Source organism: Pan paniscus, chromosome 12 (assembly GCF_029289425.2).
Source record: "Pan paniscus chromosome 12, NHGRI_mPanPan1-v2.0_pri, whole genome shotgun sequence".
Lineage (NCBI taxonomy): Eukaryota > Metazoa > Chordata > Mammalia > Primates > Hominidae > Pan > Pan paniscus.
Window position 1 is genome coordinate 122,689,366 of NC_073261.2, and position 24,108 is coordinate 122,713,473.

The following is a 24,108-nucleotide window of genomic DNA, read 5'->3' on the forward strand; positions in this document are numbered from 1 at the left end:
ACAGAATATACATTCTTTGGCCAGGCCTGGTGGCTGACGCCTGTAATCCCAGCGCTTTGGGAGGCTGAGGCAGGCAGATCACGAGGTCAGATCAAGACCATCTTGGCCAACATGGTGAAACTCCATCTCTATTAAAATACAAAAAATTAGCCAGGCATGGTGGCACATGCCTGTAATCCCAGCTATCTGGGAGGCTGAGGAAAGGGAATCGCTTGAACCCGAGAGGTGGAGGTTGCAGTGAGCTGAGATCATGCCACTGCACTCCAGCCTGGGCGACAGAGCAAGATTCCATCTCAAAAACAGAAAAAAAAATATATATATATACGTTCTTCTCAGTGCCACATAGCACTTATTCTAAAATCGACCACATAATTGGAAGTAAAACACTCAGCAAATGCAAAAGAACTGAAATCATAACAGTCTCTCAGACTACAGTGCAATCAAATTAGAACTCAGAATTAAGAAACTCACTCAAAAGCACACAAATACATGGAAATTGAACAACCTGCTCCTGAATGACTCCTGGGCAAATAATGAAATTGAGACAGAAATCAAGAAGTTCTTTGAAACCAATGAGAACAAAGAGGAAATGTACCAGAATCTCTGGGACACAGCTACAGCAGTGTTAAGAGGGAAATTTATAGCACTAAATGCTCACATCAGAAAGCCTGAAATAACTCATCGATACCCTAACATCACAGTTAAAAGAGCTAGAGAGGCAAGAACAAACTAATCCAAAAGGTGGCAGAAGACAAGAAATAACTAAGACCAGAGAAGAATTGAAGGAGATATAGACACAAAAAACTCTCCAAAAAATCAATGAATCCAGAAGCCGGTTTTTTGAAAAACTTAACAAAATGATAGAATATTATCTACACTAATAAAGAAGACAAGAGAAGAGAATCAAATAGACACAATAAAAAATGATAAAGGGGATATCACCACTGACCCCACCGAAATACAAACTAGCATCAGAGAATACTATAAACACCTCTATGCAAACAAACTAGAAAACATGGAAGAAATTGATAAATTCCTAGACACATACATGCTCTGAAGACTAACCAAGGAAGAAGTTGAATCCCTGAATAGACCAATAAAAAGTTCTGAAATTGAGGCAGTAATTAATAGCCTACCAACCAAAAAAAAAAAAAGCCCAGGACCATATGGATTTACAGTTGAATTCAACCAGAAATACAAAGAGGAGCTGGTACCATTCTTTCTGAAACTATTCCAAACAATTGAAAATGAGGGAGTCCATCACTCATTTTATGAAGCCAGCATCATTCCGATACCAAAACCAGGAAGAGACACAACAAAAAAAGAAAACTTCAGGCCAATACCCGTGATTAACATCAATGCGAAAATCCTCAATAAAATACTGCCAAGCCAAATCCAGCAGCACGTTAAAAAGCTTATCCACCACAATGAAGTCAGCTTCATCCCTGGGATGCAAGGCTGGTTCAACATACACAAATGGATAAACATAATCCATCGCATAAACAGAACCAAATATAAAAACCATGTGATTATCTCAATAGATGCATAAAAGGCCTTTGATAAAATTCAACATCTCTCCATGTTAAAAACTCTCAATAAACAAGGTTTTGATGGAGCACATCTCAAAATAATAAGAGCTATTTATGACAAACCCACAGCCAATATCATATTGAATGGGCAAAAGCTGGAAGCATTTCCTTTGAAAACCGGTACAAGCCAAGGGTGCCCTCTCTCACCACTTCTATTCAACATAGTATTGGAAGTTCTGGCCAGGGCAATCAGGCAAGAGAAAGAAAGAAAGTGTGTTCAAATAGGAAAAGAGGAAGTCAAATTGTGTCTGTTTGCAGATGACATGACTGTATATTTAGAAAACCCCATCATCTCAGCCCAAAAACTCCATAAACTGATAAGCAACTTCAGCAAAGTCTCAGGATACAAAATAAATGTGCAAAAATCACAAGGATTCTTTACACCAACAATACACAAGCAGACAGCCAAACCATAAATGAACTCCCATTCACAATCGCTACAAAGAGAATAAAATGCCTAGGAATACAATTTACAAGGGACGTGAAGGACCTCTTCAAGGAGAACTACAAACCACTGCTCAAGGAAATAAGAGAAGATGCAAGCAAATGGAAAAACATTCCATTCTCATGGACAGGAAGAATCAATATCGTGAAAATGGCCATACTGCCCAAAGTAATTTATAGATTCAATGCCCTTCTCATCAAACTAACATTGACATTCTTCACAGAATTAGAAAAAACTATTTTAAGTTTCATATGAAATTGAAGAAAACTCTGCATAGCCAAGATAATCCTAGGCAAAAAGAACAAAGCTGGAGGCATCACACTACCTGACTTCAAACTATACTACAAGGCTACAGTAACCAAAACAGTGTGGTACTGGTACCAAAACAGACATATAGACCAATGGAGCAGAACAGAGACCTCAGAAATAACATCACATGTCTACAACCATCTGATCTTCAACAAACCCAACAAAAACAAGCAATGGGGAAAGGATCTCCTGTTCAGCAAATGGTGGTAGGAAAACTGGCTAGCCATATGCAGAAAACTGAAACTGGACCCCTTCCTTATACCTTATACAAAAATTAACTCAAGATGGATTAAAGACTTAAATGTAAAACCCAAACCATAAAAACCCTAGAAGAAAACCTAGGTAATACCATTCAGGACACAGGCATGGGCAAAGACTTCATGACTAAAACACCAAAAGCAATTGAAACAAAAGCCAAAATTGACAAATGAGGTCTAATTAGAAGAGTTTCTGCACAGCAAAAGAAATACTCATCAGAGTGCACAGGCAACCTACAGAATGGGAGAAAATTTTTGCAATCTTCCCATCTGACAAAGGTCTAATATCCAGAATTTACAAGGACTTAAACAAATTTACAAGAAAAAAACAACCCCATCAAAAAGTGGTAAAAGATATGAACAGACACTTCTTGAAAGACATTTATGTGGCTAACAAATACATGAAAAAAGTTCAACATCGCTGATCATCAGAGAAATGCAAATCAAAACCACAATGAGATACTCTCTCACACCAGTCCGAATGGCAATTATTAAAAGGTCAGGAAACAAGGGATGCTGGCGAGGCTGTGGAGAAATCAGAATGCTTTTACACTGTTGGTGGGAATGTAAATTAGCTCAACCATTGTGGAAGACGGTATGGCGATTCCTCAAGGATCTAGAACCAAAAATATAATTTGACCCAGCAATCCCATTATTGGGTATACACCCAAAGGAATATAAGTCATTCTACTATAAAGAAACATGCACACGTATGTTTATTGCAGCACTATTTACAATAGCAAAGACTTGGAACAAACCCAAATGCCCATCAATGATAAGCTGGATAAAGAAAATGTGGTACATATCCACCAAGGAATACTATGCAGCCATAAAAAGGAATGAGATCATGTCCTTTGCAGGGACACAGATGAAGCTGGAAGCCATCATCCTCAGCAAACTAACACAGGAACAGAAAACAAAACACCACATGTTCTCACTCATAAGTGGGAGTTGAACAATGAGAACACACGGACAACAGAGAGGGGAACAACACACATCAGGGCCTGTTGGGGGTTGGGGGTAAGGGGAGGGAGCTTAGAGAACAAGTCAATAGGTGCAGCAGACCACCATGGCACATGTATACCTGTGTAACAAACCTGCATGTTCTGCACATGTAACCCATTTTTTTCTAGAAGAAATTTATTTTAAAAAGTGACCAGAACTCATCAATGAGCTTATCTCATCAAGATTTCAGGATTCAGGTCAATATAAAAAAGTCAATAGTTTTTCTATATGTTTGCAATAAACAATAGGAAATGTAAATTTTAAGTGTCATGTACAATAGCTACAAAACCAAAATATTTATGCATAAATCTGATTTAAAAAAGGTCAGGATACTAAACGCTACAAAACACTCATTTCAAAAATAGACATGAATAAATAGAGAGATAGACCATGTTCATGGTATTTTATACCCAATATCATTAGAATGTAGATTCTCCCTGAATTGATCTATAGATCAATGGAATCCCAATCAATACTAGCAGGATTGCTACAGAAATTGACAGGTCACATCTAACGCTGACTTATTTGTAAAGGCAAAAGATCTGAAATAGCTCAAAACAATGTTGAAAAGGAAGAATAAAATTGGAGGTTCACATAACCTGATTTCAAAACTGCAGTAATCAAGAAAGCTTCATATTGGTGAAAGGAAAAACACATAGATCAATGGGATAAACATAGAGTCCAGAAACAAACCAACACAAATACGGTTAGCTGGTTATAAAAAATGCAAGTAACTTTAAAGCAGAAAGTGTAGTTCTTTTCAACAGAAGGTACAAGAACAATCAGAAATTCATATGCAAAATTAAAAAAAAAATCCTCGTTCCTACACTGCACTACCTATAAAAATTAACTCAAAATGGGTCCTGGACATAAATGTAAAACATAAAACCAAACTTCCAAAATAAAACAGTAGAAAATCTTTGAGACTTTGGGTTAGGCATAGAAATTTTAGAAAGGACACAAAAGGCACAATCCATGAGAGAAAAGATTGATAAATTGGACTTCAAAATTAAAAGCTTCTGCTCTTCAAATACAATGTTAAGAGAATGAGAAGACAAGCCACATACTGGCAAAAAACATTTGCAAAACATCTGACAAATAATTTTCCTTTGGGAGGCCGAGGCAGGCAGATCACCAGGTCAGGAGATCGAGACCATCCTGGCCAACATGGTGAAACCCCGTCTCTACCAAAAATACAAAAATTAGCTGGGTGTAGTGGTGTGCCCTTGTAATCCCAGCTACTCAGAAGGCTGAGGCAGGAGAATTGCTTCAACCTGGGAGGCAGAGGTTGCAGTGAGCCAAGATCACGCCACTGCACTCCAGCCTGGTAACAGAGAGAGACCCAATCTCAAAAAAAAAAGAATTTTCAAACAGAACTCTCAAAACGCGACAAAATGGAAACAATCCATTAAACAAACAGGTCCCCAAAGATGATATGTGAATGGCAAATAAGCATATGAAAAGATGTGCAATGTCATTAGTTATTAAGGAAATGCAAAGTAAAATCACAAATGAAATACAACTCCAAGACAAATTACTAAATAAAAATGTTTTTAATTGATAAAGCTGCTGGTGAAGCTGCAGATCACCTGAAACTTCCATTCACTTCCATCCACTGTACAGTTGCAAAACTATATATACAGCTGCTTAGCAAAAGTTTGCCAGCTTCTTAGACAGTGAAAAATGCATTCACTGCATGACTCAGCGATCCCACTCTTAGGTATTACACAACTTTTACATCAATGGATAGCAGCTGTTTTTAAAATATTCAAAAGTTGGACCCAAATGTCCTTCAACGGGGAATGAATAAACTAGTTCTGGTACAACTGTAAAATGGAGCACTACTAGGCAATTGACAGGAATGAGCTGTTGTGCACACAGATGGGTGAACCTCCCACGAACCACAGTGAGTGACAGAGGCGCGTATGCTCCATAATTCCAGCCTATGACATTCTGAAAAGGGTAAAACCAGGGGACAGAAAACAGACCAATGGCTGCCAGGGCATGGGGGTGGCATGGGAATAGAGAGGTGACCACAGAGGGGCCCAAGAGAATTTGGGGGATGGTGGCTGTTCCATACCTTGACTATGCTGGTAGTTATATGACTGTGTGTTCCCAAAACTCCTGGAACTGGACACCGAGAAGGATGCATTCTACTGTGTATAAATTATAGCTCAATTTTTAAAAAGAAGATAAAATGACCCAAGAAGGAAAGGGTGGCATGAAGTGGTGGTCTGGGTGATTCTCCTGCATATGAGAATCATAAAACTGAATAAAATTATTACAAGTATTGAAAGCACCCATGAAGGCCCTTGAAAACTCCCAACAGAAGAGAACAACACAGCAACACAGGAAGAGTCGACTGTTTACAGACTTTACAGAGCTATGCACCTCCAGCCCCCTGCCTGGGCACACTTCGCCCACCCCTGCTGCAGCTGCCAAAAACCACAGCCTTTCTGCTCAAGGCGGCAGATGACTGTGTAAGCAGCTGAGCATCTAGAAAGGTAAGGGGGAAAATTTGGAAGTGAGAAAGCGTAGAAAGGCTGAGATGCCCAATTTGATAGGGAAGATCCCGGCTCTCCTTAACCACAATTACATATTTGTATACATTTGCCAAAACCCCTCAAGTTCAAGCAGATGTAAATTATATCCTCATGCTGTTAAAAAAAAAAAATAGCTTTCTGAAGAAAAAAAGTCCCAAGATAATACACTCTGGAGCTGGACAACCAAGGTGCTGGCTGGGGCAAGCAGAGCCTATGCAAGACCACCCCAACTCCAGTCATCTTCAGAACGCAGTCCAGGAATTCACCAAGGACTCTGTAGCAACACCTCACCCAACTGAAAACCACAATGCCTGGAAGCATCACCTACCCAGAAAGCAGTCACGAGCAACAAAGAAACTCAAAGATGGGCCAGGCGCAGTGGCTCAGGTCTATAATCCCAGCACTTTGCCGGGCCAAGGTGGGCAGATCACAAGGTCAGGAGTTGGAGACTAGCCTGACCAATATGGTGAAACCCCGTCTCTACCAAAAATACAAAAAAAAAAAAATTAGCCAGGCATGGTGGTGCGTGCCTGTAATCCCAGCTACTCAGGATGCTGAGGCAGGAGAATCGCTTGAACCCAGGAGGCGGAGGTTGCAGTGAGCTGAGATCACGCCATTGCACTCCAGCCTGGATGACGGTGAGAGACTCCATCTCAAAAAAAAAAAAAAGACACTCAAAGATACATCACAAGCCCACGTGTTGAAGCTCATGCACTTTGTCAATGAGGATTTCAAGAGATGGGTCTCTACTCACATATTGCAGGCTCTCATACAACGCGGGCACTCACAGAACACAGGCGAGCTTCGCTCTGTTTCCCTCTCTGCTGCAGAACAGAAGTCACGTGTCAGAAACGGGTGAGGGAAGCTGATAGAAGCACACCAGTAGCAACCGTGGGGATTCCAGGGAGAGGAGAGACCAAAACACTGCAGAAAGCACAGCACGCTGGAGCCGTTTAGAACAAGACAAAACCCCAGATGCCAGCCGTCCTTGAAAGCATCAAACAATGCAGCAAAGGGAGTCATGAAGTGCAAAATCATGACCGATTCATCAGGAAACAGGACTTTACAAATGAACCGAAGGCCAGGCATGGTGGCTCACACTTGTAAACCCAGCACTTTGGGAGGCCAAGGCAGGAGGATCACTTGAGCCCAGGAGTTCAAGACCAGCCTGGGCAATGCAGCAAGACCTAATCCCTACAAAACAAAACAACAAAAAATTCTCCAGGCATGGTGTCACATGCTGGTAGTACCAGCTACTGGGGAGTCTGAGGGTGCAGTACAACCCGCACTCTAGCCTGGTTGACAGAGCAAGACCCTGTCTCAAAAAATAAAAATGAAGTAATTGTAGATTAATCACAGGGACATCAGATATGTGAAAATTTCACTTTTGCAAAACATCGTTGCTTAAAAATGAGACAAGTGAAGCATTGCTGCATTTGCATTTTATCACACTGTTCTCACTAAAACCATTCAATTTGGCATGCAGCATCATCCGAAGCATGTGGTAAACAATTCGTAAGTCCTAATCACCACCTCTAAAATTAAACACTAAAAACGTATTTGCGAAAACCTAATTACTTCTTTTAAAATGTCATAAAATACGCTGTGAAACATTTCACAGAAGCACTAGACTGGAAATACAGGCATGAGGTGACACATTATTTGTTGCTGTTTTTTCAAGGGTCACTGCAGCTGATGCAAGGCAGCACGAATAAAGCCCCTCTGTAGACTTTGCTCCATTTACCACTGAAGAAATAGATTCTCCAGAAACATCCACCTCAGTCACACACACGACTCAGTATGGCGATGAGAGAATGAAGTTGCTGGGTGTTTCCTCCTATCCGCTGTCAATCCTATCCATTGTCAATCACACTCTGAGCCTTTCTCCACCACCAGGGGTCGGACTCATCAACCTGGCAGGTTTCCCCGAGTGCCAGCCGGGAGCTGCTGCCGGATTCGAATAGCACCTCTCTCCATGGTTCGCCCTAAATTACTTGGACCTTTCATGCAGTTTCTGAATTAACTGTCTGCAACTTCCACTTTCTCTTGACCACACTGCCTTCTAGAGACTGGACAGAGGGAGTAAAAAGTGTCAGTTGTCATTGGCCCTGCACATGATTCTTGTAGCTGAGGGAAGGCAACATTTCAATTAGGTGAGGATATTTGGCAATTTTCTTGATTTTCAGTTATCCAGGTTATCAATAAAGGGAAAACAGAAGGTAATGCTACATACATCAGTGTTCACATTCATCTCCTACTTTAGTTTATATTTCTAAGGTATAAGTAAAAATCTAGTCTTGACAAAATAGACCTAGAAAGGAAATGGCACCAATAATTCAATAGAAGGTGCACTTTTCCTCAATCCGCATTACCATGGTTTAGGAGGCCAGAATGGGGGTAAGAGCTGGTCACAGTAAAGTGTTCACTGTAAAGACTTCCTTTGTTACGAGTGCAGCACGGGTAGAAGTACTCTGAAATTATGTGAAGACCATGTCTGTTATAACAACTAATCACTCTTCCTTATGCATCATGCATGCATTCAACAGAGAAATCATTTCCTTTTCTATAGGATAAAGGAAATGAGATCTTTTTAAATCAAAATGCTTACTTTTGATTATCAAAATCATTTATCAGTAAGATAAGACTTCAGTAAATATTGATGATAATGTAATAATTAGAAAAATCAAGTGTAAGCATGACAATAAAATGTTTCTAAAAACATTTGAGGAGGAGGACTACTAGGTCCTTCCTTTATAAATTGACTGTCATCTTTAAAGTGGAGCTCTTCAGAATCAGAAACTAGGAAATTAAAAGCAGGAAATGAAATAATGGGCAAGGCATGAGGCAGAATAGTTCTTCAATACATTAGGCACAAAGGAAGAACAAAGGAAAATAGAGCTCTTTTCTAAAAATAGAGGAAAATTTCCATTGCAGAGGCTGAAAACTAAAGAGATCCAGATCCTGGTTTTAAATTTCCTGCAAATGTCAAATATCAGCCAATCACCAATTACCTTTTGAGCACCTACTCTATGACCAGGGCTCTGCAGGTCAGCGTCACTGGCTACCAGGGAAATATAAGGTGTGGTCTCTGCATTCAGAGAACTTGCAGCCATACTGAGGGAATAATGAATAAATTTTAAACACATACCTCCAATTATGTTAATACAGACTAAGTTTTTCAGGATTTCAGAAGCTACCAAAGTTTGGAGTGGTCGGGATAGTTTCACAGAACACATCAGACTTAGGTGGGGACAATACAGGTTTCAAACAGAGCAGTGACATAATTAAAGGGGAAAACACGGAAGAGTCACCTGCATGCAAGGGTACATGAAGTCAGAAGAGTGCGAAGCCAGGGGCTGACCTGCACCAGCCAGTGCTGAGGCCATGAGAAGGGAGAGGGAGGACGTGGTGCACTGGAAGGAACCTGCAGAATGGCTGGCTGGAAACAGGTGTGCAGTGAAGGGAGGCACTGAATACCAGGCTCAGGCCTCGAGGGCCTGAGCAGCTGAGAGAACAAAGGCGTGATTGATGGAGAAGAGGACGAAGGTGTCTGCTGGCTTAGGACACTGGACTTGAGATGAAGCAGCATCTTGAAATGGAAATGCAGAGGCACATAAAGACCTAAGGTCAGACTGCATGCTGCAGAAGCAAAAATCAAAGTTAGCAGAGGTTTCACTGAAAAGGGACTGAAATAGCATTTGGAAACAGAAGTGGGACAAACAAGACAACTGAGATTATTTTCAGAGTCTTCAGGGTAAACCCACCCACAAAGTGAAGCAGTGAGGAGGAGAACCCACCAAGATAGGACGCAATGTCTGTGCTTGGGACTGGAGCCAAGATGGAGAAGCCAGCACTGAGATGTGAACAAGGGCGTGTCACACTGAGGAATGGAGGAGTTTGAGTCCAACAGATGGACAAGCAGTATACAAAAACAAACAAACAAAAAAACCCAGAGGTTACAAGGATAGAGTAGATAATGAAATCATCACTGAATTCAACCATTAAAGGTGAAAGATTACGAGAAAGAAAGGCAACACGAGAATATCAGGGGTAGAGCCACATCTCAAGGGCCGATGAGAAAATAGGGAGAAAGTAAAATTATTATATATCAATTATTGGCATGGAAAAGCAACTGAAAGACATCTTCACATGGAACTAGCCACAAAGCAAATGACAATAACTATTTTAGGTCAATACATGAATATAGGTGGGGAAACAAGATGGTAGGTACATATGCTGGAAAGGCCAGGAACAGCTTTTCAAAGTGGATGATGCCTCTGCTGACTGGTGAGTAGAACCAAAGTCCTGAGAGAGTAGGGAAGACTCATGACACTAACAAGGCAGGATAGACAGAGGCCCAGGGACCCTTGAGAGTTGAGGAATGAAGACTTTTGAGAGGAAAATGGAGATGGGTCATTTAGGAAAGAAGGATCTAACAGTTCGTCTTCTCCCAAAATTTATGTGTTGAAATCCTAACCCCTCAAGTGATGATATTAGGAGGCTGGGCCTTTGGAAGGTGATCAGCCCCTTCTAGAAGAGACCCCAGAGAGCTGATTTGCCCCTTCCACCACATGAGGACATAGGAAGAAGCCATCATCTATTAACCAGGAAACAAGCCCTCCTCAGACCGAGCCTGCCAGCACCCTGACCTTACACTTCCCAGCCTCCCAAACTGGAGGGAATATATTTCTGTTGTTTTTAAGCCTCCAACTCTATGGTATTCTGCTATAGCAGCCTATACTCAGTGTCCCCAAGTGTTTTGCTATAGACAAAACAAAGGGGAACTTGTTTACCTCCGGGGCTGAAAGAAGCCATCTAACTTAAAGGTTAACCACACCTGGAATGCTGAGCAAGAGGCCATCTCAACATCTTTCCAAGGCTGAAACAGTCAAACCTACACTGTTTGCAGTATCTGACTTTCACCCCAGAGTTCAGAAAAATTGCCAGAAGGCGTTGAAGGACAGCTTTTATTTACTTACAGCAACACCGGGATTGGCTAAAGATAGAAGAAAGGGATGACATGGCAGCAGTTTATTTGGAGAATTGCCTTGAACAGCATCAAGGGCTTGGGGACTAAGCATAACTTTCCATGAACGACAAACCACACTCACTTCATCTCCACACAGGAAAAACAAATGACATCTTTCCTAGGGGAGTTCTTCTGAGTTGATCTCACATAGCATTTCCATCAAGAACTTAGGAACATGACATTGACGGGACACTGAGGAAGGAAAAGCTCAGCTGAAGCCCAAGAGTTCCTGCCTCCCCTTCCAGGAAGGGTCAACAAGGACAGCTGAACCTCAAAGTGGGCTACCCCCAGTAGTGTCCCGTCAGCCCAGGGCTGGGAGCCCAGGAGTCCTGAGGGAGGCAGAGGGTATCTGGAGAACCGTGATCAGAAAAGGAGACGCACTGAGCAGAGCTGGGTCAGCACGCATGCTGCAGGGAAAGGCAGGCAGTTCAGCCTCGGAGGAGTCTGTGAGCTCCCAGTACAGAAGCCAAGGAGCAGTTAACAGGGAGCCCACAAGCTCCGGCTCTGTGCTGGGCTCCGGGCCAGGGGCCACCCAGGCCAAGACTCTGATGCTAAGTGGACACAGCTTTCCACAGGGATTTGATGCCTTTTGTCCTAAACATATAAATACAACTGTCATTTTTCTACTGATGTGTTACAGTTTTAGAGATTTTTTCTTCTTAATTTCTGATTCATAAACATTAAGAAATGTGTTCTACTTCTAATATTTTCTCTTGTAATTTCTCAAACAATGACAACAGCTAATGATGACTGAGTTCTTCCTTTGTGCCCAGCACTCACCATGGATTCATCTTATGCACCCCTCCCAGCAGCCCTTCAGGGTGCTGTCACCCTTGCAGAAGAATGAGAAAGCCACGGCCTGGGACAGGTTACGTACATAGGTCACAGAGCCAGGAAGCGGCACAGACCTGCTCTCGCCCTGCTCTGCAATACCTCTGTCCACAACCTGGTACTCAAGGATATTAGCAAGAGCTTGAGGAACTCCTCCTTCAGTGAGTCCTGCTGGGATGCGATACTGTTGTTGAAAGTGACTGTTTTCGTTCTGTGAATGTAAATGCTATCACCACCATCCTCATCTCATGCACAACTTCCCAAAAGGTGGTTGTGGATTCCTGGGGGTCTATAGAACCTCCCAGGGATCAGTGAAGTTGAAACTATGCTCATTGTAGTACTAAGAGTCATTTGCCTCTCCTTCCAGGGGTCAGTGAGGTCAAAACTATGCTCATCATAGTACTAAGAGTCATTGGCCTCCTTCCCTGTGTGGCATTTGCATTGACGCTACAAAAACAATGGCAGGTAAAGCTATGGGTGCCTGAGGACTAATCAAAGCCACTGCTCCCAGCCGTACTCACTGCCACCAAATCACTCACTTCAACACACTTGCAGTGTTTGAGAAAATGCCAATGTCACTTAAAATGTCCTTCATGAAGGAATGAAAACTATGAATGTTATTAAACACTGACCTTGAGCACATGACCTTTGTAATATCCTGTGTAAGGAAATGAGAAGAACTCATGAAGCACTTCTGGTGCGCATTGAAGCCACACGATTATCTCAAGAAAAAGCACTTATGTGATTGTGCACATTGCAAGCTGAACTAGACACTTGTTTCATGGAACTACTTTACTTGAAAGAGTAAGTAACCTACAAACTATAGTTGCTAATTCTTGGGGGGCTGGCAGGCATTCTCCCAAAATGAGGCTATTATGTCTATAAAAACAACTGATAGTGTTTGGGTTGAACAATAAAATTTGAGCATTCAAAAAACTTCAAATTTGCAGAGGGAGGAGCCAAGATGGCCGAATAGGAACAGCTCTGGTCTACAGCTCCCAGAGTGAGTGACGCAGAAGATGGGTGATTTCTGCATTTCCATCTGAGGTACCGGGTTCATCTCACTAGGGAGTGCCAGACAGTGGGCGCAGGTCAGTGGGTGCGCGCACCGTGTGAGAGCTGAAGCAGGGCGGAGCATTGCCTCACTCGGGAAGTGCCAGGGGTCAGGGAGTTCCCTTTCCTAGTCAGAGAAAGTGGTGACAGACGGCACCTGGAAAATCGAGTTACTTCCACCCGAATACTGCGCTTTTCCGAGGGCCTTAAAAAACAGCGGCACCAGGAGATTATATCCGGCACCTGGCTTGGAGGGTCCTACGCCCACGGAGTCTCGCTGATTGCTAGCACAGCAGTCTGAGATCAAACTGCAAGGCGGCAGCAAGGCTGGGGGAGGGGCGCCCGCCATTGCCCAGTCTTGCTTAGGTAAACAAAGCAGCTGGGAAGCTCTAACTGGGTGGAGCCCACCACAGCTCAAGGAGGCCTGCCTGCCTCTGCAGGCTCCACCTCTGGGGGCAGGGCACAGACAAACAAAAAGACAGCAGTAACCTCTGCAGACTTAAATGTCCCTGTCTGACAGCTTTGAAGAGAGCAGTGGTTCTCCCAGCACACAGCTGGAGATCTGAGGACGGGCAGACTGCCTCCTCAAGTGGGTCCCTGACCCCTGACCCCCGAGCAGCCTAACTGGGAGGCACCCCCCAGCAGGGGCAGACTGACACCTCACATGGCCAGGTACTCCAACAGACCTGCAGCTGAGGGTCCTGTCTGTTAGAAGGAAAACTAACAAACAGAAAGGACATCCACACCAAAAACCCATCTGTACATCACCATCATCAAAGACAAAAGTAAATAAAACCACAAAGATGGGGAAAAAACAGAGCAGAAAAACTGGAAACTCTAAAAAGCAGAGCACCTCTCCTCCTCCAAAGGAACACAGTTCCTCACCAGCAACAGAACAAAGCTGGACGGAGAACGACTTTGACGAGCTGAGAGAAGGCTTCAGACAATCAAATTACTCTGAGCTACGGGAGGATATTCAAACCAAAGGCAAAGAAGTTGAAAACTTTGAAAAAAATTTAGAAGAATGTATAACTAGAATAACCAATACAGAGAAGTGCTTAAAGGAGCTGATGGAGCTGAAAAACAAGGCTCGAGAACTATGTGAAGAATGCAGAAGCCTCAGGAGCCGATGCGATCAACTGGAAGAAAGGGTATAAGCAATGGAAGATGAAATGAATGAAATGAAGCGAGAAGGGAAGTTTAGAGAAAAAAGAATAAAAAGAAACGAGCAAAGCCTCCAAGAAATATGCGACTATGTGAAAAGACCAAATCTACATCTGATTGGTATACCTGAAAGTGACGGGGAGAATGGAACCAAGTTGGAAAACACTCTGCAGGATATTATCCAGGAGAACTTCCCCAATCTAGCAAGGCAGGCCAACATTCAGATTCAGGAAATACAGAGAACGCCACAAAGATACTCCTCAAGAAGAGCAACTCCAAGACACATAATTGTCAGATTCACCAAAGTTGAAATGAAGGAAAAATGTTAAGCACAGCCAGAGAGAAAGGTCGGGTTACCCTCAAAAGGAAGCCCATCAGACTAACACCAGATCTCTTGGCAGAAACTCTACAAGCCAGAAGAGAGTGGGGGCCAATATTCAACATTCTTAAAGAAAAGAATTTTCAACCCAGAATTTCATATCCAGCCAAACTAAGCTTCATAAGTGAAGGAGAAATAAAATACTTTACAGACAAGCAAATGCTGAGAGATTTTGTCACCACCAGGCCTGCCCTAAAAGAGCTCCTGAAGGAAGCACTAAACATGGAAAGGAACAACCGGTACCAGCCGCTGCAAAATCATGCCAAAATATAAAGACCATCGAGACTAGGAAGAAACTGCATCAACTAACGAGCAAAATCACCAGCTAACATCATCATGACAGGATCAAATTCACACATAACAATATTAACTTTAAATGTAAATGGACTAAATGCTCCAATTAAAAGACACAGACTGGAAAATTGGATAAAGAGTCAAGACCCATCAGTGTGCTGTATTCAGGAAACCCATCTCACGTGCAGAGACACACATAGGCTCAAAACAAAAGGATGGAGGAAGATCTACCAAGCAAATGGAAAATGAAAAAAGGCAGGGGTTGCAATCCTAGTCTCTGATAAAACAGACTTTAAACCAACAAAGATCAAAAGAGACAAAGAAGGCCATTACTTAATGGTAAAGGGATCAATTCAACAAGAAGAGCTAACTATCCTAAATATATATGCACCTAATACAAGAGCACCAAGATTCATAAAGCAAGTCCTGAGTGACCTACAAAGAGACTTAGACTCCCATACATTAATAATGGGAGACTTTAACACCCCACTGTCAACATTAGACAGATCAATGAGACAGAAAGTCAACAAGGATACCCAGGAATTGAAATCAGCTCTGGACTGAGCGGACCTAATAGACATCTACAGAACTCTCCACCCCAAATCAACAGAATATACATTGTTTTCAGCACCACACCACACCTATTCCAAAATTGACCACATACTTGGAAGTAAAGCTCTCCTCAGCAAATGTAAAAGAACAGAAATTATAACAAATTATCTCTCAGACCACAGTGCAATCAAACTAAAACTCAGGATTAAGAATCTCACTCAAAACCGCTCAACTACATGGAAACTGAACAACCTGCTCCTGAATGACTACTGGGTACATAACGAAATGAAGGCAGAAATAAAGATGTTCTTTGAAACCAACGAGAACAAAGACACGACATACCAGAATCTCTGGGACGCATTCAAAGCAGTGTGTAGAGGGAAATTTATAGCACTAAATGCCCACAAGAGAAAGCAGGAAAGATCCAAAATTGACACCCTAACATCACAATTAAAAGAACTAGAAAAGAAAGAGCAAACACATTCAAAAGCTAGCAGAAGGCAAGAAATAACTAAAATCAGAGCAGAACTGAAGGAAATAGAGACACAAAAAACCCTTCAAAAAATTAACGAATCCAGGAGCTGGTTTTTTGAAAGGATCAACAAAATTGATAGACCACTAGCAAGACTAATAAAGAAAAAGAGAGAGAAGAATCAAATAGACGCAATAAAAAATGATAAAGGGGATATCACCACCAATCCTACAGAAATACAAACTACCATCAGAGAATACTACAAACAACTCTACTCAAATAAACTAGAAAATCTAGAAGAAATGGATAAATTCCTCGACACATACACTCTCCCAAGACTAAACCAGGAAGAAGTTGAATCTCTGAATAGACCAATAACAGAAGCTGAAATTGTGGCAATAATCAATAGCTTACCAACCAAAAAGAGTCCAGGACCAGACGGATTCACAGCCGAATTCTACCAGAGGTACAAGGAGGAACTGGTACCATTCCTTCTGAAACTATTTCAATCAATAGAAAAAGAGGGAATCCTCCGTAACTCATTTTATGAAGCCAGCATCATCCTGATACCAAAGCCGGGCAGAGACACAACCAAAAAAGAGAATTTTAGACCAATATCCTTGATGAACATTGATGCAAAAATCCTCAATAAAGTACTGGCAAAACGAATCCAGCAGCACATCAAAAAGCTTATCCACCATGATCAAGTGGGCTTCATCCCTGGGATGCAAGGCTGGTTCAATATATGCAAATCAATAAATGTAATCCAGCATATAAACAGAACCAAAGACAAAAACCACATGATTATCTCAATAGATGCAGAAAAGGCCTTTGACAAAATTCAACAACCCTTCATGCTAAAAACTCTCAATAAGGTATTGATGGGACATATTTCAAAATAATAAGAGCTATCTATGAGAAACCCACAGCCAATATCATACTGAATGGGCAAAAACTGGGAGCATTCCCTTTGAAAACTGGCACAAGACAGGGATGCCCTCTCTCACCACTCCTATTCAACATAGTGTTGGAAGTTCTGGCCAGGGCAATTAGGCAGAAGAAGGAAATAAAGGGTATTCAATTAGGAAAAGAGGAAGTCAAATTGTCCCTGTTTGCAGACGACATGATTTTATATCTAGAAAACCCCATTGTCTCAGCCCAAAATCTCCTTAAGCTGATAAGCAACTTCAGCAAAGTCTCAGGATACAAAATCAATGTACAAAAATCACAAGCACTCTTATACACCAACAACAGACAGAGAGCCAAATCATGAGTGAACTCCCATTCACAATTGCTTCAAAGAGAATAAAACACCTAGGAATCCAACTTACAAGGGATGTGAAGGACCTCTTCAAGGAGAACTATAAACCACTGCTCAAAGAAATAAAAGAGGATACAAACAAATGGAAGAACATTCCATGCTCATGGGTAGGAAGAATCAATACCGTGAAAATGGCCATACTGCCCAAGGTAATTTACAGATTCAATGCCATCCCCATCAAGCTACCAATGACTTTCTTCACAGAATTGGAAAAAACTACTTTAAAGTTCATATGGAACCAAAAAAGAGCCCACATCGCCAAGTCAATCCTAAGCCAAAAGAACAAAGCTGGAGGCATCACACTACCTGACTTCAAACTATACTACAAGGCTACGGTAACCAAAACAGCATGGTACTGGTACCAAAACAGAGATATAGATCAATGGAACAGTATAGAGCCCTCAGAAATAACGCCGCATATCTACAACTATCTGATCTTTGACAAACCTGAGAAAAACAAGCAATGGGGAAAGGATTCCCTATTTAATAAATGGTGCTGGGAAAACTGGCTAGCCATATGTAGAAAGCTGAAACTGGATCCCTTCCTTACACCTTATACGAAAATCAATTCAAGATGGATTAAAGACTTAAACGTTAGACCTAAAACCATAAAAACCCTAGAAGAAAACCTAGGCATTACCATTCAGGACATAGGCATGGGCAAGGACTTCATGTCTAAAACACCAAAAGCAATGGCAACAAAAGACAAAATTGACAAATGGGATCTAATTAAACTAAAGAGCTTCTGCACAGCAAAAGAAACTATCATCAGAGTGAACAGGCAACCTAGAAAATGGGAGAAAATTTTCGCAACCTCCTCATCTGACAAAGGGCTAATATCCAGAATCTACAATGAACTCAAAACAAATTTACAAGAAAAAAACAAACAACCCCATCAAAAAGTGGGCGAAGGACATGAACAGACACTTCTCAAAAGAAGACATTTATGCAGCCAAAAAACACATGAAAAAATGCTCACCATCACTGGCCATCAGAGAAATGCAAATCAAAACCATAATGAGATACCATCTCACACCAGTTAGAATGGCAATCATTAAAAAGTCAGGAAACAACAGGTGCTGGACAGGATGTGGAGAAATAGGAACACTTTTACACTGTTGGTGGGACTGTAAACTAGTTCAACCATTGTGGAAGTCAGTGTGGCAATTCCTCAGGGATCTAGAACTAGAAATACCATTTGACCCAGCCATCCCATTACTGGGTATATACCCAAAGGACTATAAATCATGCTGCTATAAAGACACATGCACACGTATGTTTATTGCGGCATTATTCACAATAGCAAAGACTTGGAACCAACCCAAATGTCCAAAGTGACAGACTGGATTAAGAAAGTGTGGCACATATACACCATGCAATACTATGCAGCCATAAAAAAGGATGAGTTCATGTCATTTGTAGGGACATGGATGAAATTGGAAATCATCATTCTCAGTAAACTATCGCAAGAACAAAAAACCAAACACCGCATATTCTCACTCATAGGTGGGAATTGAGCAATGAGAACACATGGACACAGGAAGGGGAACATCATACTCTGGGGACTGTTGTGGGGTGGGGGGAGCAGGGAGGGATAGCATTGGGAGATATACCTAATGCTAGATGACGAGTTAATGGGTGCAGCGCACCAGCATGGCACATGTATACATATGTAAGTAACCTGCACATTGTGCACATGTACCCTAAAACTTAAAGTATAATAATAATAAATAAATTTAAAAATAATAATAATAAAAAACTTCAAATTTGCAAAACATGCACATGTGTTTGACAGTGTCACAATACTAAAAGTCTTTTCTAAAGATGTTGATGAAAATATTAATGCATGTGATTTTTTAAGTATTGTATAATTAAATGTGTCATACATTTGCATAACTCATTGAACATTTGCATAACTCAATGAACCAATATTTTCCAAATGACCAATGCATCATGTTGTAAAATGCTGCATGGGTAAAAATGCATTCAAAGTGCAGAATATAACAATAGATTTTAATGTAGCAGGGAATAAAAAGTTCATTGATATGGGTTCTGATTCCACATTGTAACTAACCTTTAAGAAACTATCACTTGTCAAGTTTTGGTGTAGTACCAAAGAATATCCACAATTATCAACAAAGTCTATTCAAATATTCCTCTCTTTTTCAAGTACATATTTATGTGAGATTTTTATACATCACAAGCAAAAATAGAAAGACTGCATTAAAAACATGCTTCAAGCCCCCTTGCCCATGACCTGGCCTCTGCCCCCACACCCACCACCTTTCTGCACGGCCTCTTGTCTCTGAGGAGCACAGCAGCCTAGACGCAGTGACCTGGTCTACACTTTGCTGCATCTGTGTCTGAACCTGGCATAGAGTGTGGCGTGCCTGATAGACACTGGATGCCTGCTATTTGGAATTCATTTAAAACATTTCTATTGTAACAGAGAAATGACTGAACATTTTTAAATTACAGTATTGATATTAGCAAAGAGACACTTCCATTTCCCCTCCATTCATACAAAAGCACTGGAGAGGAATAATTTCCAGTGGTGTTTCTGGCTCAGAATTATAAGATCCCACAGACTCAGTCCATTCTGCTGATGGACGGCAGGACAGGGAGCCAGGCCATCTGGCACAGGCGCATTTGTCAGCTGCAGGTGCACAGAGTATGTGACACACATTTGGACAGCAGTGACAAAGTCATGTGGCAAGAATGCTGCACAGGCTTCAGATGCAGAAGGCGGCACTGAAGGATGTTTAGGAGCATTTTCGTCCATCCCAAGTATACAGACGGCTTGTCAAGTTCATATGCAATCTGTGCCTACAATATTTACCAATTTGTGAAATGTATTCTTAAGTGTAAATCAAGGTGTAAATTTGCGTTTGGGTATACTACAACTTTTTTTAAGGCCTGTCTTTTTCTTTTCATTCTATTTACAAACAGCAAATGCGAGTTTGTATTTATGGACCTCTTTTTTGCAACGCCGTGGATACCCCTCCTTCAAAGATCAATAAAGACAAATCCTGAAGATGAACAAACGAGAAACAAATGCCTTGCCTTGAACGGAAATTATACGACCTTATGGATGGAATCTCCATGTACTCTGAACGGCGAATCTCAGTTCTGAGTTAAAACTCCCAGCTGCTTCTCACATTGGCTTTGTCTTGGGGAAAAGCTGCCAGGTTCCCTGAAGATATGAAGAAAAAAGGCCCCTGAACAATCTCATTTGTCAATTCAAAGTGCCTGTGGACTTTCAAGTCCCTTTCCTCTTCACGTTTGATTTTCTTTCCTTAAATTACTCATCGGAGAAGACACATTTTTCTCCAAAATATGGCTGTCAATTTAGGGTAACCAAGTAATAAATTCCCCTAAAAGTACCCTCACAGAGTGTGGTGTAGGCAGCCAATAAGGATTTCTCATTAAGCCTTCCCAGAAATGAAAATTTGAAATGTTACTTTTTGTGTCCAAAATTTATATTTACAACCAGGTCTATGTTACCACAACCTAAACTCCAGCTTGTTTGGTACCTTGCAGAAACATCGTAAATTGACTATATATATAATTATAATTTGAAATAATTCATATATTTTAAAAGTTACAGAGAGCATCTCTGTAACTCATGGGGAAAACCAAGTAAATACAAATAAAATACTTTCCTTTTGTGACTACAATGGCTTGTGCATTATGTGGTCATATTTTAATAAACACCTGCCAACCTGAGGCCAACAGAAGTAGGACAAGGGGCCACTCGTGGAGAACAGAAATGGAATCTGAAGCCCCAGACACCAGGGGCTGGATGCACAGCTCAGAGAAGACCATCCGGCTGAACTAGCAGGGACTGTTTCTGTTTTCTCCAGGGCCCATTCCTGCTGCTTAGGCATTACAAGGCAGGCATCAAGTTCTATGAACTACTTTAATGTCCTCTAACCCCACGGGAGATACCTACACTGACTCTTTTAATTAAGAGTTTGCTCACAGCAAAATCCCATCACTGTTCTTTGTCTATGTCATAGCAGATGTCCCAAAGTAAGAATTTTGTCTATCTGCTTAAAACCAATTTTCTGTAACAGATAATATTGTGGATAACTGGTGAATTAAAAAAAATGAACTAATAAATGAATGGCCAAAGGCTACTGAGGAATTGGGCGCTCCCTGAACACCCAGCTTCATCTCATCTCCTTTCCTTTTCACTGTCAAGGTCAAAAATAAGTTTGAATATACCAGAGGGACACAGAATGCCCTGTGGCGGTGTGTCATGAGAGTACTGCCTGGATCCTGCACTCTGCCCACAGGGTGGCTTAGAGGAGAAGACATTCTGCCAGCGGGAGGGGAGGAAGAGTGCTGGCCCAGCCTTGGCATGGCACCCAGGCCACTGCAAACAACACAGTGCTGGAGAGGTGTGAGGGTCATCAGGCCCCCGGGGGAGCTGGGAAGCAAATCCGAGTCCACTGGGGAGAGGGAAAGAGGATGAGAATTTGAGTCCTCAGCCTAGCAACCAGGAGGAAAGTAGGGAAGCTTCCAAGATGGAAGGCAAGGCGGTGAAAACTGACCTGCATCCGCTGATCTTTGTTCACTTGCTACTTCTCCAGGCTAGACTGGAACCATTTCATTTCCTTCTTCAGGACGCTAGTTGTGATTTCTAAAATTGTCGTGAATACAACAAAACTGCTTCCATGGAGCCCACCACACGAAAAGGCGATTGGTCCATCCGTGACTGTCTCTTATAAAACGCCAATGCAATACCTTGTGTTTGATTAATGAAGAGTGGAGCCCACCACACGAAAAGGCGATTGGTTCATCCGTGACTGCCTCTTATAAAATGCCAATGCAATACCCTGTGTTTTATTCATGAAGAGCACTGCCCAGAGAATCTTTTCTGTTTTTAAGTGAAAATCTTTCTCCTATTATTTGAGTCCAGATGAATCTCCTATGTATAGAGGGATACAAGCTTTCTACTTCTAGAACCACAAAATTTTCTTTTTTTTTGAGACAGAGTCTCACTCTGTGGCCCAGGCTGGAGTGCAGTGGTGCGATCTCGGCTCCTGCAAGCTCTGCCCCACGGGTTCACGCCATTCTCCTGCCTCAGCCTCCCGAGTAGCTGGGACTACAGGTGCCCACCACCACACCTGGCTCATTTTTTTATATTTTTAGTAGAGACGGGGTTTCGCCGTGTTAGCCAGGATGGTCTCGATCTCCTGACCTCGTGATCTGTCCTCCTTGGCCTCCCAAAGTGCTAGGATTACAGGCATGAGCCACCGCGCCCGGCCTAGAACCACATAATTTTCTAAAAGTTTCATTGCTTAATATTTCACCACGACACCACTTAGCATTACTAATGACCTTACACTTCACTTTTGAGACTCCAATGTTGATCGCTATTGACCTTGTCTCTTAGAGAAGCAATAAAAGACTTAGCTGTGGTGATGGAGTAGTATCAACATAATAAAGAGAAAAAACAGTAAAGATACTGGGCAGGCGATTAATTTTAAAAATCAATTAATGAATCAATGCCATTGTCATTTTGATGCAAAAATCCTGAGTCAGAGATAATGCTGGATCCTGGTTTTATTGGCATTTCTGGCAATGTTAATTAAATGAAAACCCTCCACTGATTGACTGAGAAAGCACACAAGGAGAGGAAATGATTGTTATGGATCTGTGGATGCATTTCACTTCAGTAAGATGCTGAAATGGTGTTTTCATCAGTAGCTGCAGGCGATGGAAAATGGCTGACGTTCTGAGCTTAGCATGTCTTAAGCATGTCAAATCACTTAAATATTATTTATGTCAATTGATATAAACCACCACTTTGATCATTTAAAGAGGCTGCACTGTTTTATCACTTGTCTAATAGCTAGTAGCACATCAACTACTCACTTTTTTCACCTGCTCTCATCTGGGGCATTCTGGGTAAACACTGGCAGAAGGCGCACAGTTTCTCAGCTTCTGTAGAGCACCTGAAGCACGAGAGCCTCCTTGGGAAGACCTATCTCCTTCAAGACCCTTCGTCAGTCTGGTGGATTTCAATCCTCAATGAATTTGTAAGCACACTATGATTTGAGGTACAGTCATAAAGACAAGAAGACTAAAAAGCAAAATAGACATGACTCTTTTTTTGTTGTAAGAAAATAAGCATGCAACAGCACACAACGTTAATCAATCATAGATAATTCCTGTTCTATAACCACTGTTATGAAGTTACCCACTATGTTCTATTTTCTTATGTTCTTGTCATTATGATTCCACCCAAAGTCAAAAATTTCCTAGTTTTCAAAAACATGAAACACCAAAGCCTAAAAGCCACAAGAGGATCAAATCTCTCTTTCTTTAACCCTAGAATGCCCAGGCTTAGTTAGTTAAGAAATTCTGAGCAATCAGTACCCCCGGACAGGAAAGAAGGAGACATATAAGCAGATGTGCTCCACACATAAAGGGAGCATTTAGTAGGAAAAAATTAACCATCCAATGGAGAGTTGTTGAAAAGTTGAATGCAAACACAAAATAACTTGGGGGATAATTGGAAAAAGGCAAAGTATTTGAAAATGACATGATTATAATAGCATGCTTCCTGAAGGATGAGAGCATTAACAGATGACCAGAATGAGTAATTGTTTCTTGAGACAGGTGACTCACAGAACAATTAGAGGCATGGCATTAGAAAAAGAGTGAAAGATCAAGTCATAAATATAAATAAATACAGTATAAAGTTGAGCAATGATGAGAATTGGTACTATTTACTGTAAGGCATTTCTTCAAGAGAAGCACAGGAGCCAGTCCTCAGTTCAAAGGAAGTCTGGAAATAGGGCAGGAAAAAGGCCTCTGGATTCCACGTGGAGTTTTGTGTGGTGCTTGGCAGTTT

The 24,108-nt window shown here is 41.6% G+C and overlaps 1 protein-coding gene across 2 annotated transcripts in view; it reads right to left on the reverse strand.

The window, feature by feature from the left end:
* Positions 1–24,108, reverse strand: part of DCDC2C (doublecortin domain containing 2C) — a 145,265-nt gene that overhangs the window by 33,737 nt on the left and 87,420 nt on the right. The window lies entirely within an intron of this gene.